Source organism: Dromiciops gliroides, chromosome 5, assembly GCF_019393635.1.
Source record: "Dromiciops gliroides isolate mDroGli1 chromosome 5, mDroGli1.pri, whole genome shotgun sequence".
In the NCBI taxonomy this organism is placed as follows: Eukaryota; Metazoa; Chordata; class Mammalia; order Microbiotheria; family Microbiotheriidae; genus Dromiciops; species Dromiciops gliroides.
The window spans coordinates 12,102,609-12,119,922 of record NC_057865.1 but is presented as its reverse complement, the minus strand read 5'-3'; positions in this window follow the sequence as shown (position 1 = coordinate 12,119,922).

The window sequence follows — 17,314 nt, the reverse complement described above, 5'->3', positions numbered from 1 at the left end:
TTACTGAGCTGATAACTTTTCTTTTCTGGTAATTTAGGCATTTTTCACACTTACAAAAACAATGAAAGCAAGCCTTTAGAGAGGGGCTTGTGACCACTAGCATTGTTTGTGAACCTCCAGGTTTATGACTTTTTAATCAAAGGAACATAGTCCAAAGCCTTTTTAGACAAAGTCATCCTTTGAAAAGTTTTCTATACAATTATATGAAAATGTTGACATAATCATATGATATATATCCTATTAAATCATTTTAATTCATAATTTAATTTTGTTAAAATGCATCTACAACTCCACAGACACAGCTTGATGCAGGAGAAAGGCTTTGCCTTTTGAATTAAAGGAACTGGGTTCAAATTTCAACTCCTCAAATTTAGCCCCCGCTGCCTTGGGAAAGTCACAATTTCTCTGGGTTTCATTATCTTCCTCTTTGTCTATGAAATGAGGGGGTTGCGCTGAGTGTTCTCTGAAGTCTCTTCCAGCTCTCCATCCCTGAGCCTATGAACTGCCAATTAGGTTCCAGACATTAGGGAAACAAAGGAAAAAATGAAATTGGTCTCTGCCCCCAAGCTTACTATCCCAATGGTAATGTGTCAACCTGTTTGCAGTTGTGTTCTTATTAAATAGAACAAATAAAGGAGAAATTTTAAAGAAAACAATTTCACCAGAGACACTGTTCATCTGCTAAAGCCTGTGCTATGTGAGAAGAGCAACCGTAAATTAGTTATTCCTTGTTTAGGATGGTTAGATATAGTCAGGTCATAGATAAACATCTACCTACCCATGACTACATGCTCTTGTTCATGAAGCCCTGAGAGAATGATACATCTATCTCTGCTACCCTTCATGCCCAAAATGTATGATCCAAAATCTGTGTTCTGTGAGACATGATTGAGAAGAACCAATATCAGTAGCTAGAATTACCAGGGAAAACAGTGGATCATGGAGGGTAGCAAGGATATGGATTCCAAAATCCAAGAAGGGCAGTGTTCCAAGAAGGGTGAATATGCCAAGGCAAGGTATGAATGTGATCATGAGCCCAGTGTGTCCAAATAATAGTGAGGATACTGAATGACTAGAATAAAAGGGATGTGTTGGTAAATAGCTGGAAAGATGACACCCATTGCTATTATCCTTTGAGTTCTAAGATGACAGGGTTGTAGTAACAAGATCATAATTGAATTTTTAGCTTCTATCAGTGCAAAAAGATGACAAATGAAGTATTTAAGGGACAAATATGATTCATCCCTTCTTCCCAGTTCTTAGTGCCCCCCTAATCCTACCATAAATTATGTTGTATTTACTTTATAAGTATTTAGTCTGTATTGCCTTTTCCCCACCAATTCAAAATCAACATCTTGAGGGTGCCACTTCTTGGAACATCATCCTCCCTCTTTTCACACATGAGAAAACTGAAGACCAAAAATGTTTAATGACTTGCCCACGCCCACACAGAAAGTGAATGACAAAAGAAGTGATTTGAATTCACATCTTCGGATGCCACATTGAGTACTCATTCCACTTTTACCCTTCTGCCCCATCTAGGCTTGGAGAAATTAGGACTTGGAGCAGAATGGTAGCAATGCCATCGGAGAAAGAGAGAGCTTCTGATCTTAGGAGAAGAATGGGCAGTGTTTGGGTGTCCCATTGGATCTAAGCAATGAAGGAGAGATGTTGAAAGTTTACCTCTTAGGGTTTGCCTTAGGGATAATCTGTGTGATTGTCAGAGGGAAGAGAATATGGCTTTGTCTCTATTTATGGGAGGGTGGTAGCATCATAAAAAAAAACCCTCCTTGGATCTTCTTCAATCTCTCCTCTAAGATATTTCATGTATTCCATAGGCTGACAGAGACCAAACATCTAATTGAAAGGAGACTTGAGGAGAGCCCAGCCTTAGTTTAATACATTGTCAGCATACAGTGGCTGCTTTTCTTTGAGGAAGAAGAATTTCGAAGAAATTGCTAATATTTATGATATCATAGGAACATAGACTTGCATTGCAAGAGATCTCAGGCCAACTCCTAAGGGCCAATGCCTTTATCTTACAGATGAGGAAAACGAGGCCTAGAAGTAAAAATATCTCACCTAACGTCACCTAGAAATAACTGAAGGAGTTGAAATTATAATCCTGATCTTCTGACCTCTGACTCTGACATCAGGAAATGTGGTGCCATGTAGACTGAGGCATTTAAGTGCTACATTGGAAGCAGTTAGACATTCTAAGAGGTGGAGGTGAGGAGGGAGTCAATTCCAGGCCCAGAAGGAGGATTGTGAAAAGATTCAGTGGCTAGTGTGACACAAAGATATTTTTAATTCAAATTCAGGAATGTTATTGGCATCTTTTAAATGATCTGTTTTATAATTAGCAAGAAATCCATTCTCAGCTCAGCCCATGGGATGAATGATTGCTTTTATAGAGTTATTTGAGGCTAAGGTGAGAAGGTTAATTATAATGCCAGGAAGGTTTACAAAAGTAGAGAGATAAAAGGGAAAACGACCTATTTGTACAAAATTATTTATAACGGCTCTTTTATGGTGTCTAGGGATTGGAATTCAAAGGGATGTCCATCAATTTGGGAATGGCTAAACAAGCTGTGTTATATGATTTTAATGGAAATGACAAGCAGGGGGCAGCAAGGTGGCACAGTGGATAAAGCACTGGCCCTGGATTCAGGAGGACCTGAGTTCAAATCCAGTCTCAGACACTTGACACTTACTAGCTGTGTGAATCTGGGCAAGTCACTTAACCCTGATTGCCCTACCAAAAAAAAAAAAAAAAGATGGCAAGCAGGATGATTTCATAAAAAGCTGGAAAGATTTGTATCAACTGATGTATAGTGAAGTGAGCAGAACCAAGAAAACATTGTACACAGAGACAGCAATATTGTTTGATGAAGAACTGTGAATGACTTAGCTATTCTCAACAATATAATAATCCAGGACAATCCCAAGGGAATATTGATAAAGCATACTACCTACCTCTATAGGAAAAAAAATGATATTGATTAATTAAAGAGCAAAGCAGTCTATTTCTTTCTTTCCTTTTCTCCCTTTCTTTTAAGTCTTCTAGTACAAAATGATTAATATGGAAATGTTTTACATAATTACATATATATAACCTATATCTGATTTCTTACCACCTGGGATAGGGGAGGGACGATAGGATAGAATTTGGAACTCAAAACTTTAAATAAAAATGTTAAAAAAATGAATGGAAAACAACCACAAAAAACCCCACAGAGATAGGACTTTTCAAAATAAGACATGAATTATGAATGCCTTTCTTATATATCCTAACTTTACTCTGCTATCACAAAAAGAATCATTAAATTCCATTTTAATATGGGAAGAAAGAATTATGATAATTGTGATAATAAAGATGACTAATTAAAGAAACATTTAAATTGTATTTGGCTTTGGGATATAATCAATCAATCAACAAGTTTTTATTACGTACTCACCACGTTCCATGATGGTACTGGAGATTTAAAGGCAAAAAGGAAAGATCTCTGCCCCCTAGGGAGTTTACATTCCTATGGGCATAAAGAGTAATAGACTTGGAGTCAGAAAAGCAAAAGGCCTATTATCTGTGTGAAAACGAACAAGTCACTTAACTTCTGTTTACCTTGGTTTCTTCTTCTGTAAATTGGGGATAATAATAACATATATGCGTTGTCATCTGCATTGTTGATGTGAATGTCCACAGGAGGCAGAATGATTTTGTGGAACCCTGACTTTGGGGTTGGAGGACCAAAGTTAAAAATCTAACTCTGCCAATTCTTACCTGTGTGGTCTTTGGCAGCTTTTTGCCTCAGTTTCCTCAAATGTAAACCATTGAGGTCGGACTGGTTGGCCTCTGAGGTCAATTCCAGCTCTAAAATCTATGATGCCAAGATCTCTTGAAGTATTTGATTATGGCTTTAATTGACCTACTTGGCTTTAATTCTCTTTAGGGCCAGTTGGCAATACAGATATCACATGTGATGGACATTTTTATCTATTACCTGAGGTCATACTTTATGGATAAATATTCAATGAAAAACTTAGAAAATGAACATCAATAAAACATTTAAAATTAAACCAGATGAGTTGGTTAAGTCAACAAAAGCTTGAATAGTGGATTAGCTAAAAGGAAGCCTGAGTACAGAGGAAGTTTATTTGGCCAATATAAAAAAAAATAGAAAGAAAGAAAGAAAAACAAAACAAAACAAAACAGCTGCTCTGATGGTTAGTCATCCGGGGAGACAAAGGCTTGATAAGGCTTCCAGGAGGAGAGGAGAAGGTTACCTCAGGACAGAGAGGAGGAGGAGGTGAGAAGAGAGTTAAGGCATTCTTGAGGTTCTGAAGAACTGTCCCATAACTATCTCAGGGGAAAAAGTGAACAGAATTTCCAGCTCTTGCCCTCCTCAGGAGCGCATCTGTGTTGGACACCAAAGGAGCAAGTAATGCTTGGCACAGGAAGAATGTGGTAAAGAAGACCTCTTGACAAACTCTGAATTGTCTTCTTCATCAACAAAGTCTAGCCGTATTCCTGTTTTCACCCTGACAATTTCCCTAACCTCAAAATCTTCCCACAGGAAAACCAAACAATACAAAACAAGTCAGAAAACAATTCCTAGTTTCCCTCTTTTTCCAAATTTCTTTAAGATCGGAGAGAAACTTTCTTTGGTCACTTTATAGGATTTATACTTTCAGGCAAATGGCCTTATTCCCCCCATCACTATCATTCGATATGTCTTGGAATTTCATTGCAATCGTTACATTTGGTAATATCCTAAATGATTCCAAATCCCTCCCTCAGTCATATCATTTCTATCTTAGTATTTGCTAACTTAATGTCCCAACTCTGAAAAATGTTATTGAAATATTGATTTCACAGAGGACAGTTGGGAGTTTGGACACCAAGATTATATTACTATCATATGCTAATAGAAAACTTTATCAGAGGTTTTCCCCAAAACAATCTGTGGATTTGGTACAGGGAGATTGCAGGTAGTGAATTAACCACACAGAAAGTACCTCATTATAAAGCAATCGGGTGACATGGATGAAGTCTGTGGTCTAGAGCTGTTGTGGTATACATGGGCAATGGGTGATTAGAAGTGATAGAGTTAGAGATAGGAAGACCTGAATTCAAATCCCACCCAGACGTTTGACCCTAGGAAAGATATTTAATCTCTCCCAGCCTCAGTTTCCTCAGTTGTAAAATGTGATAATAATGTCACTTACCTCCCTGGGTTTTTGTGAGGATCAAGTGAGATAACCTAGGCATGGCACTTTGTAAACTTTAAAGCAGTATTCTTAATGTTAGCTGTGATTATGATTTAGCATAATGGAGATTTGTTTAAAAAGGGCTTTTTTAAGGGCTTTTTTCAATATCCAGTTTTGTTTTATTTTGTTTTGTTTGCTTTTTGCAAAGGGCATCATCTACCTCCCAGCATGGAATTCTTTGGTAGGTTACATGTGGATGTGAGCAAGAGGGACTCCCATTCCCATCCAGTATAGTCTGGCTTCCTTAATTTACCCATGATGCTCATCTTCCATTGCTTCACCTTGGTCCTGTTGGTTCCCCAGACTCGCAATGGAACCAGCCTAATTTATCTTGCATTTATTTTGTTTGTATTTGAAATATCCCTGATTAGGTACAGAATATCTTCCCTAATAGTGTGAAAGCTTCTTGAGGTGGGGTCCATTTCATTTATCTCTCTGTGTATGCTTGGCTCAGTACCTTGCCCAGGGCAGACACTCGATAAATGTTGTTTGGTTGATTGGTTGACTGAGGCTTCATGCTGAAAAGGCATGGGTGGGTGGAAGGTTACTGATCTGCCTCCTATTCTCTCCAAGGATGCCCTGAAATAATTTGCTGTTTTCCTCCAAAGGAAAGGAAGAAAATGGCAAGAATATAGTCTCATATCTTTGAAAAATAGCAAGTGCAATAAAAGTACAAGATAGTTATGAGTGCAATTGTTCAGTCTTTCCTCTCTTTTCTCTTTACAAAATAAGTGTCTTTAATCCAAAGCCATTTTCAGATGCAAAAGGCAAGAAATAGATTTCATCATTGTGTGATTTAAAACAAAAGCTCAAAAAATCCTAGTTTAAAAAAAAACTTATAACACTAGGGTATGTACAGGTCACTAAAGTGTTTAATGTAATAACAGTCTATGTCATGTCTACCTATATTTATCACCGAGAAATGAAAAAAATATTTTTATGAGTGAACTTTTTTAATCTGAGGAACAAAGAGGTATGAAAAATAGGCTGAGAAAATGATTGTGTTTCATCTGAGTGGAGGGAAATTTTGAGATAAATTAATAAGAATGTGATCTTATTTTATTTTGGATGTTTTTAGGGGTCTATGTAAGAAACCAATTGAATCTATTGGCAATTAGTCAACAAGCACTTATTAAACATTTACTATATACCTGGTATTGTGATAATCCTGCCTTCAAGGAACATTCTAATTGGGGAGACAACATGCAAATGACTACATACTTTCAAGATATAGATAGATAGATAGATAGATAGATAGATAGATAGATAGATAGATAGATAGATAGATAGATAGATAGATAGATAGACAGACAGAAAGACAGACAGATAGAAAGATAGATAGATAGAAAGATGGGAGGTAATGTGAGAGTGAAGTCACTATATTTAATGGAGAGGCTGGGAAAGGTCTCTTGCTGCTGTTGATGTTTTTCCTTTAAGAATGAAGGAGAAAATTTAAGCTTTTCTGATTTTAAGGGGTTCTAGTTATGTCAGCTATTAATTTATAGACATCAAATTTGATTGGCTTTTGAAAGATTATGGTGATGGTTACTATGGAAGAGTGATATATTGGAGGGGAATCTGGAATTAGGAGAGACACTCTCAATGGAGTGTGAGCTGGGTATTCTTCTGAGGGACAGCAAGGGCTGGCCTTCCTTGCAGAGTGGGTAAGAAACCAGATAGAAATGGTAAATGCCAGGTCATTCTGACAAAGTACATAAGGTGAGCCAGTGCCTGCTAAAGCAAACCACATGTGTGGCAGAAGGCAGATTAGAACATGCAGGAACCGACCTAACCACTGAAAATGAGGTTAGGTACAGGTATCACATCCATCTCCTCCTACAGTCAAAATGGCTTCTCAAGGTCCAAAACTGAATGATAGGCAGGACTAGCCATTGGTCTGACCCAGAATTAGCATTTCTTCTAAAGGGAATGGGAAGAAGTGGGTGAGTCAAAGTTAGGACAAAATTCAAACAATCCTGGGCAGTGAGGAGGAAGCTAAAAAGTAGAGGCATTTCTAAAAAGGGACCATGGTGAATGGTCTGGAAATCCCAGTAACCTTCTGAGGGGCCAAAATTATGCAAATTGGCAAGTGAAAATTTGGAAATATTCCTCTTTGTTCAATTTCTTCTAAATCTACTCCAATCTATGATGTAAACAAGAATATGAAAAAGGAAGGTTTACTTTATTTTTTAACTACTCAAATAAAACTCAAAGGTCAGTAAGTATGTAATGTTTTTAGCAACCTTGAAAGTGCTTTACAAATACTAGTTATTGTTAAAATACCATCATTAGTTATATTATCGCTTATGACATTTGTCACTTTACACATATTATCTCATTTTAATCAATTAACAAACATTTACTAAGCACCTACCATGTGCCAGGCTCTAGCACTATGCTGGATAAGTGTTGGATATAATCAGTAACATAATATATTGGAGTATATTAATCATTATATAAAAACAAAAGTAGGCTCTTAGCACCATTCAAAGTGCTATGAAGATGTCACCTATTATTATTTGACTATAATTCACTATATTATCAACTTACTAATTATTCTGAATAATATAGTGCCATAATGGTATTAATAATAAAATCATGGTATAATATTATAGCATTAACCATAGGAGTGATATAGGTTGTTTATTATAATGTAACCAAGTAATATTCATTCTTAATTCAGATCTGATTATTTGTCTCTTTGGAGGTGAGTAGCAAGTTGGTGATTTTCTGCATCTCCAGGGCATTGTGTTAGCCCTTTCCAAAACTGGCCAATTAATGAGGCCTCTGGGTGGTGCAGTAATCAGGAGGCTGGGTCTAAAGTGAGGAAGGCTTCAGTCCAAATCCTGCCTTTATAACTCTGTGAGACTAAGCAAGTCACCAACTCTGTAGGCCTCACTTTCCTCTGAGGTTCCTTCTACCATCAAACCAAAGCTCACACCAATATGTCAATGAATCAGTGAATCAATCAATCAAGAATCAGAGCACATAGATGGCCATGAGTTTTTCTATCAAACAAGGGAATCATAACAGTAGAAGAAATGGTGATTAGAACCTCTTTTTAAGGACAGCGGATGCTGATACATTGAAATAAAAAAAAAATACAGTCTTGGGACAGCTAGGTAGTGGATAGAGCACTGGCCCTGGATTCAGAAGGATCTGAGTTCAAATCTGGACTCAGACACCTGACATTTACTAGCTGTGTGACCCTGGGCAAGTCACTTAACCCCAGTTGCCTTGCAAAAAAAATACAGTCTCAGATTTAAAAGGAACTTCTCCTGGTTTAGAGCCAATCCAAGCCATACAGGACCATGGACCTTTCTACAATCTAATGGAGAAGAGGTCAACCAGCCTTTCCTTGAAGACCTCCAGCAAAGGGGGACTCATTACATCCTGAGGTCATTTAATTATACCCTTTAAATATTAACAAGCTTTATTTTATTTTGCCAGAAAGCTGAGATTTACATTTCTGTGACTTCTGCTCTTCCCTCCTTCTTCAGTTCTTTGGGGTCAAGCAGGACAAATGTCTGGCTTCCAGGGAAGGCCCTCAGCTTATGGAAATGCCTTTGACTATATTGTTTGTAGAACTGTTTGTCTGAAACAGGCAGTAATTATAACCCAGAAAGCATGCACAGTAGGTCTCATTGGAAGCAAAAGAAGAGACCTTTAGGTGGCAACCAAGAGCTGTGGTTATGAATTCCTCATTCTGCTTTTGTGAGGACTTCATGGTCTCTGGGTAGAAAGTGTTCTAAAAATGGGTCTTTTAAGCCATACATATGTCATACACAAAAACTGGAAGCAGCAAAAATAGGCCCCAGAAGAGGCAACCGACAACCTTAATTTGTACTAAATGATCAATTAGGACCTTATTTTTTAAATAATGGGAACTTGATCATGAATATGGATTAATTCAAGCCCTGGGAAAATCATTTCAAATCAAACTGAGTTATGGCATAAATTATCCCGAACACTTAAATAACCATTTTAATCTTCAAAGCAAAGCAAACCATCTTCCAGCTAAATTATGCCAAGCTAAGTATTCAGAGGGAGTAAAAAAGATGGCAGGCATGTCCAAATAGTCACTGTATCATTGGTAACTTGTGGAGAGACAACACAAGGCCCCAGAGAAAAAGGCTGAGTACCTTGCTCATTCTCACATCTGCCAGATGCTGACATCCTGGCTAACGTAAAAATGTGTTGTTTGTCTCACTTTTCATCACTCCTTCAGATGAAGGTTTATGAATTGCATCCATCATGAGCTTTTTGGCTATGAAGAAAGGAAAATTGGGGAAAATTTTAAATAGTTGAGAAAGAAATTTTGTAACATGCTTCATTTCTCTTTACTAGTTAGGTCTTTTCTCTGTGGCCATTTTGCATTTATAAATGTAATTGAGGAAAGAATTGTGGTAAGCTTCCTTGTTCAAGACCTACTTCTCACAAATTTTTGCTTTAACACATTTCCCAGTTGATATTTTATTTATCTGGAATAAAAATATAAATATATGCATGGACGCACATGTGCATATATACATAGAAAACATGTATATAATATGGGCATATATGCACATGCATATAAGTATATAATACACACATACATTGCACACATGTAGGTATGTGGACATACATGTACATATGTAAACATCTATATCTATAAAATCTGTGTATGTGTAGTTATATATTATATATGTTTGTCTAGAATGTACATATATGTGTATATTATGTGTATATATATATATGTGTATGTGCATGTATGTGTTTGACTGTATATTGTGTACGTGACGAGGATTCTGGGAAACTCCTAAATTTTGATATTCTTTCCCAAATCAAGGCTATGGGCTCTAGCTAGGGCTCTCATTCAATACTCATCCATTGTTCTCTCTCTTCTTATACACTCCTGGGCATTGTAGAAGGAAAGGAAGAAGACAGATTTTGCTCTTAACGATAGAAGTATCATTCAGGAGTTGACAGGGCACTGCATTTCAAGTCAGGAGGACAAATTCAAATCCTGCTTCAAATACTTATTTACCATTTATCTGATTCTGGGCAAATAACTTTAAGTTATCTGAATGAGAATTCAATAGTTTCTAATATTTCTCATGAGTAAAATTAGGGAATTGGATTTGATGACCTCTAAGATCCCTTAGTTGACTTCCACCTGGAAATTCATGGTATGATCTTATGGAACAATCAGGTGACTATCAGTTGGCCACCGACATCTGTCACGACCCTTCTAAGTTTTCTCTGATCCAATATAAATACCACCAGTCCTTAAGCTAATCCCATATGATATGATCTCAAGGGCCTTCATCATCCTGGTCTGTGTACATGCTCCCATTTATCTTGTCTGGATAGTGATGGTTCCTTTTCTTTAAGAAACAAAAATAACATATGCAGAGGGAAAAAAAAACCATTCATTTGATATGTAAGGGGATGTATAAAGCCAAGACTAGTTATGATGGCACATTCTGGGATGGGGCTAGGTTCTCACTGGTCCTTCCAATTCCCCTCAGGCATCCCCTTCTTTCCCCTCTGGGAAAAAGCTGATAGGAATACTCCCTGGGGAGCACACATCAACTTCCTTCTATGTCTGCTTAATATTTTGTGCTTGATTCTGACAATAACCCTAACCCTAAATTTTGCTTCTGACACTACACTAAGCACAAAAATTTAAAGATAAATATTTTGACCTTCTAAAGTTTCCTAATCCACTGAAAGTTCAAGAATAATATTAGGCTGAAATCTATGGGTGGTGAAACAAGGCAGTTCTTTTGAAGATCCAGTGAGACTTCATGGAGGATCAATTAGCCAGTAGGCAGGTATTAAACACCCACTATATTCTGGGCACTCTTCTGGATACCTAGCAATACAAATGCAAGAGGGAAATAGCCTCTGCTCTCCAATTCCAGTGCTCAATACAATACAATGGAATTTTGGAGAGAAGGCACTAGAGAGAAGGAAGACCTGGTATATCAGGAAAGCTTTAATATAGGGAGTGGTGCCAGAGCTGAGGTTTGAGAATGCCATTTGTTTTATAGGGGTAATATCTTTACAATGCTAATGTTTGGGCCCATAGTCAGGAGGTCAAACTCTGTTAACTACCTATCAAAACTTGAGCATCCCCTTGTAACTTCTGTTTACTTATCTGAAAGGTATCACCCTGGGGTCAGCTTGGTGATGCAGTGGATAAAGCACCAGCCCTGGATTCAGGAGTACCTGAGTTCAAATCTGACCTCAGACACTTAACACTTACTAGCTGTGTGACCCTAGGCAAGTCACTTAACCCCAATTGCCTCACTAAAAAAAAAAAAAAAGAAGAAGAAGAAGCATCTGAGCTTTAATCAGTGAGAGATTAGCTTTTATTGTTTGGGAATTAGCCAACAAACAGGTGATACCAATTAGGGAAATAGGAAAGTAGAAATACAAATGAATAGTCTTAGATCTAAGCTTAGTCTTTATTCTTTTATAAAACTCACCAAATCTCAAAACTGCCTGCCAGGCCAAGAACCAGAGCCGATCACCAGAAGCACGCCATCACCACTAGTGTGCATGAGAAAGAGAGCCAACTTCCGTTCTACCCTCCATTTTAAGTTGGCGTCCCGGAAGTAGAGAGTGCTTGGCCACACTTTCCCGGGCAGCAGCAGGCACATGGCTGTTCGTCACAGTCTCCTCCCCAAAAGGGGTGGTCATTCAAAACCCACTTTACCACATTCCCCCCTTCGTTTCATTTGAAAAACAAATAAGTTTGCTCAATTAAACAGCCAAAAATAATATCCTATGCTAGCTAATAATATGTTAATATCAATATAGAAAAAGGAGAGAGAAAAGTTTTGTCCAGAGGGGCAGTCCCTCATGAATGTGACGCTTTGACATTAGTCTTGCAGAGGGAGGGCCTCTGCAGAGAGTACATGTTACAGATGGTATATAATAATTGAAGGAGATAACAAAAACTAACAAAACAAAACTGTTCATATAAAGTCTCTGAGTTCTCTTGTCTTCTTGAAGTGGTACGATGTCATCAGGAGGAAGCTGGATTCTGGTCTGAAAAACTGGGCTCTGGACTCTGATCTGGAAAACTGGAATCTGGACTCTGGTCTGGAAAGCTGGATTCTGGACTCTGGTCTGGAAGGCTGGATTCTTTTCTTTAATTGTTTGAATTGCTGGATTTTTACTAAATCTCAGCATAGGATTGTCAATGATCAAATTAATAAATTCCATTACAGGTGAAACAGGAAGTATGTTTGGATTGGATAAGGGACCCTCTGAGGACACAAGTAGCAGTTGAGCTCTAGAAAGTCAGCCTTACAGGGAGAATGGAAGGTTGGGAAGTAACCTCATGGTAGAGCATGAGTTGCACATAAAATGACCAGATAGGATTAAATGATCCCCTGGATTGTTTCCAGCTCTCAAGGGCTGTTCCTTTCATTTCTATTTCATTTCTGGACAATAAAGTTTATATTCCATAGGGTTATTAAATATCTAAGAGAAAAATCTTATAGCAGATAGGTTGATGGGACTGACATGGTCTTTATCCTTTTCTCACAGCAGTTTGTTTTCTTCTCATATTAAGGGGGCTTTCCATTTTCTACAGTTTGGACAGTAAGAGTATTTAGTGGGGGGGGTGGTATCTACTAAATCTTTGTACTTAACTATTTATGGGGCATTGTTATTTCTGGGTGAAGGTGAACAATGTGATCATGTAGAGATTATTTTCTGAGTTCTCAAAGACATTGTTGTGGTTTGTATTTGTCATGAAGCATGTTCCTTATCAGTTAAGAGAGGAGGTCAGATTTCTCATATAGAGTCACTAGATCAGAACTTTCTAGGTAATTGGGAGATACTTTTTTTTTCCCAATCTGCAGTGTTATCTTGAATAGTTTCTACTGTTTCCTTCAAAAATATTCATTATGAAATAACTCCATTTACCATAAGGATGAGCTAGCTTTAATATCTGGTGGCACTAATCTGATCCTGTTAAAATACTATCATTAATTTAATATTTTTAAAGAACAAAAATGAAGCTTCTATTCTTCCTCCTCTTCCTCCTCATCCTCATTCTCTTCTGATGTTTTACAATATTCAATAATGAGAGAGCTTTCTCAAAAAAATTCTCCCAGACTAATTTTGTGACCCAGAAATGACTTATAACTCCATTAATCATTTTATCATATTAAAGAAAATATTAATATTGGTTTTTTATTTGAAAATTCCTATAAAACAGGTGGAAGGATGGAGTTATATAAGTCCTACAGAGGGAAAACTATGTTAATGTGGGAGGAATGAAAGGAAGAGAACCAAAGGAAAAATAAAAGTAAAAATTCCTCTCAGATGAAAAAGATCAGAAAATATTTAGGAAAATGTCAAGACTAGAGGGGTGGTAGTGGTGGTGGGCTGTGTATGGGTTGGGGAATGGAGTGGGCTTGTAGAAATTAAAAGAAATATAAAAGAAACAAAGAACTGAACAGAGAAGAAAGAAAGAAAAAGAGGGGGGAAATGTAACAGAAATGGAAAAAAAATGTAGGACGACAGGAGGAGCACAAAGTCCAAACAAAGGAGTCAAGGAAACATGAAAAGGAGGAGGAAAGGGGATAAAAGAGGAACAAAGAAGGCATAGTTGAAGGAAATGACAGGACACAAAGAGAAGGGAGAAAGTGTCTGAGTCAGTCAAATAGTAGGTGGTGTAAAGAAGCGGACACAGGAAATTCAGAGCAGACCCTGGATCTCTTTTAATTTCAGTTTGTTCCTAGGACCATTTGAATGAAACATGTAAATTTATGGAGATGTGCATGTCCCAGATCCATTGAGGGAAATCTGGTTGGTTTAGTGGAGGACTAGGTCAAGGTGCCAAGTGTCTTGGAACATTACAGCCATTCTTTGAATTATTCTCTCCCATAAGTTAACAATATTAACTATTTGTTGAAGATAGTTGTATGAGCCAAAGAATATTTAGCACATTCTTGGAAAATATTTATATTTATTCACTCACAGCCTTATTGCTTTGATTTAGAATTTCATAAAGCTGACTTTAACAAAAAATATACTGGGAAATTTTGTTAGCATTCCAGGAATTTTTTAAACATACAAATAGAAAAAGAAGGGTGTGTATAAGGAAGTCAATTCACTTTTGAATAGTACTTTAAGATTTATAAAGCACTTTGCTTACTATCCTGTGAAGAAGAGAGGCATTACTCCATGTTATAGATGAGAAAACTAAGGATCAGAGAGTGTGAGAGATTTTCTTATGGTCCCCCAAGCCGGAAACTATTGGATTATGGAGAAAGTTATGAGTCAATCAGGAACCCAAATAACTAGAACATTTTTTTCTGTCCAAATCTCCTGCCTCTTCCCCCCACCCCCCGCCCCTGGAGCTAGAATTTCATTAGTGTTGGGTATAGAACCTTTCCCCACTAAAACTGATCAGGAACTTATCATCAACAATTTATTTTCTTTGCAGAGTTAGTTGCCTGAGAACCAGTAGGTTGTTAATGTGCCCACTGGAACAGAGTTGGGACAAGTCTAATGCAAGACTTAGAGCAAGGTGTTCCTGTCTTTAGGGTCTAGTCTTCTCTTTAGTCTGCCATGCTGCCTCTTTATATAAACGTAAATGTAAGTCACTGCTAAAATGATCAATTAGACTAAAAAACCAAAATGTTGTACTATCGAACATCATGAGCATAAAAATGAGCATATATATGCATGAAGGGAACATTGAAATTATTTTGTCAAATTTACCCTGAAAGAACCAAGGACAACACACTTCATGAGGGGAGAGGGTTCCCTTCAATTCCAAAGAAGTCTTAAATCAATGGTGCAAACAAGGAAATGAAGCGTGGGCATGATTGATGCCTTGGTTTTTAGCCAATTCTCTTCTTCAACGGTCCTTGAGAAACTGCATCCACGGAGTGAAGTTTTATGTCTTCAACATCAACTTTGTATTTTTTCTCCACATATTCATCTTTGTTTCTCCATGGGAACAAGGCTGTTGTTATGGAAACAGAGCAGATCAAAATATAGCTGGAGAGAGCCTTATAGGAGGCACTCGACTCATGGTACAAGTTAACTGCTTAGAGTATCATCTGGCTTGCCTGACATCTAGCAGATTGTGGTCACCCAAGACCTATTAAATTCAAATGTGCCTTCTGGGACTAGGAGTGAGTCACTTCACGTCAGAGAGACTCAGCCAAGTCAGCCTTCTGGCTGTTCCTCACACGGGGCACTGCATCTTCTTTCTCCCATTTCCTCATCTTTGTACTGACTTCCCCTCGAGCATGCAATACTCTCCTGGCTCACCTCATCCTCCGAGAAGCCTCCTTTTCCTTCAGTTGAGTTCTGTGCAGGCTTCTAAAGGAGGCTGTTCCTCATCCACCCCTCTGGCTGATATTTCTTCCTCCCTAAGTGATGTTGTCTTTATTCTGCACAAAATATATATTTACTTAAGTAAGAACAAGTTCTCACCCTAATTAAAAGTCATGGTCCTTGAGGATAGGGACTGCTTCTTTTCACTCTTTCTGTCTCCAGTGCTTAGTAGAGATCTGGGAATATAATAGGAATATAGTACAGAGCTAGGGATATAGCTTAACAAATACTTATTGATTGATTGATCTCTCAGTGGGAATAATACCAATAGTACCTGCCTCATCAAATGGTTTTAAGCAGTCTGTCTCTTGGAGCCCACATTTTGGGTTCTCTTGGCAAAGATACTGGAGTGGTTTGTCATTTCCTTCCCAGCTCAATTTATAGACATGGAAACTGAGATAAACAAAATGAAATGTCTTGCTCAGGTAACATAAGTAGTGTCTGAAGCCCCCTTTGAACATAAGAAGATGAATCTTCCTGAGTCCAGGCCCAACACTCTGTCTGCCCAACACACCACCTTGCTGCCCCATCAAATGGTAGTGAAGTTGAAAGGACATTATGTATTAAAGCTCTTTGAAGACCTTGTTTTTATTCTCATTAATATAGATGATTTTGCCTTTTTCTACTGCTCCTGCTGCTGATAATACGGATGTTTACCTAGAAGAAATTGGGAAAAATCGGAAAATGTCAGAATACAGGGCAAACACTCTGCCAAACACATATAAGAGCTTCCCTTAGCATATTTAATGTATGCAAATGTGAACATTCTGAAGAGATTAGAATATGAATATTTACATTGAGAAAGGTTCCTTTTGAGCTCCCTCATATAGGGAATGAGAGCTCCCTGGCCATTCCCTGTGTCCTTTGGTTCAGACACTCTCCTTTCCCATGCTGTTTTTCAGAAATTAGGGGTAGTTGTGGCAAGATAGATAGAGAGCTGGGCTCAAGGTCAAGAAGACCCAGGTTCAAGCCTTGCCTGTGACCCAGAGCATCTAATGACCTTGGGCAAATTATTTAAACCTTCAATGTTCTAGGAAGTTCTCTAAGACTATATATTTTGTGCAGAAGGTGCCAATCTGCCCTAGTGGAGGGAGTAACCTTATGTAGGAGTTCCAGTGCAACAAAGAAATTCAATGTCAGTTCTTATTCTATTCAGGAATACAATCACCTGTGCATGTGATGAAAGATATTACCAATATTCAATTAGGAGAAAAAAGAACATGATAACCCCAAATGGGCTCTTCTTAGATGTTAGATCACTCCTTTGTTCCCCTCTCCCATTTGTCAAGTGGATTGAACTCTAGGCTTGGAGCCAGGAAACTTGAGTTTAAAGCCCACCTCAAATCCTTGCTGTGTGACTATGAATAAGTCACTTAACATCTCTGTTTCCCAGAAGATTCTCTGTAAGATCCTTCATGGAAGCACATTTAACTTTTGTCTTTGTAGCCCCAGCGTTTAGCACAATACCTGGCATATATTAATCAGGTATTTGATAAATGTTTGGTGATGGATTTGTGATTAAAAGTTGCTGAGACATTACCAGTCCTCATCAGTAGAGGAAGGTTTTATTCTGGGAATCCCTAAATCAATGAAACCCAAGCTCCAGACAGGTGAGAACCCAAATTTCCTCATTTGGAAATTGAGATAATGATTCTTGCATGAGCTACCTTTCAGGGGAGGCAATACAAATAAT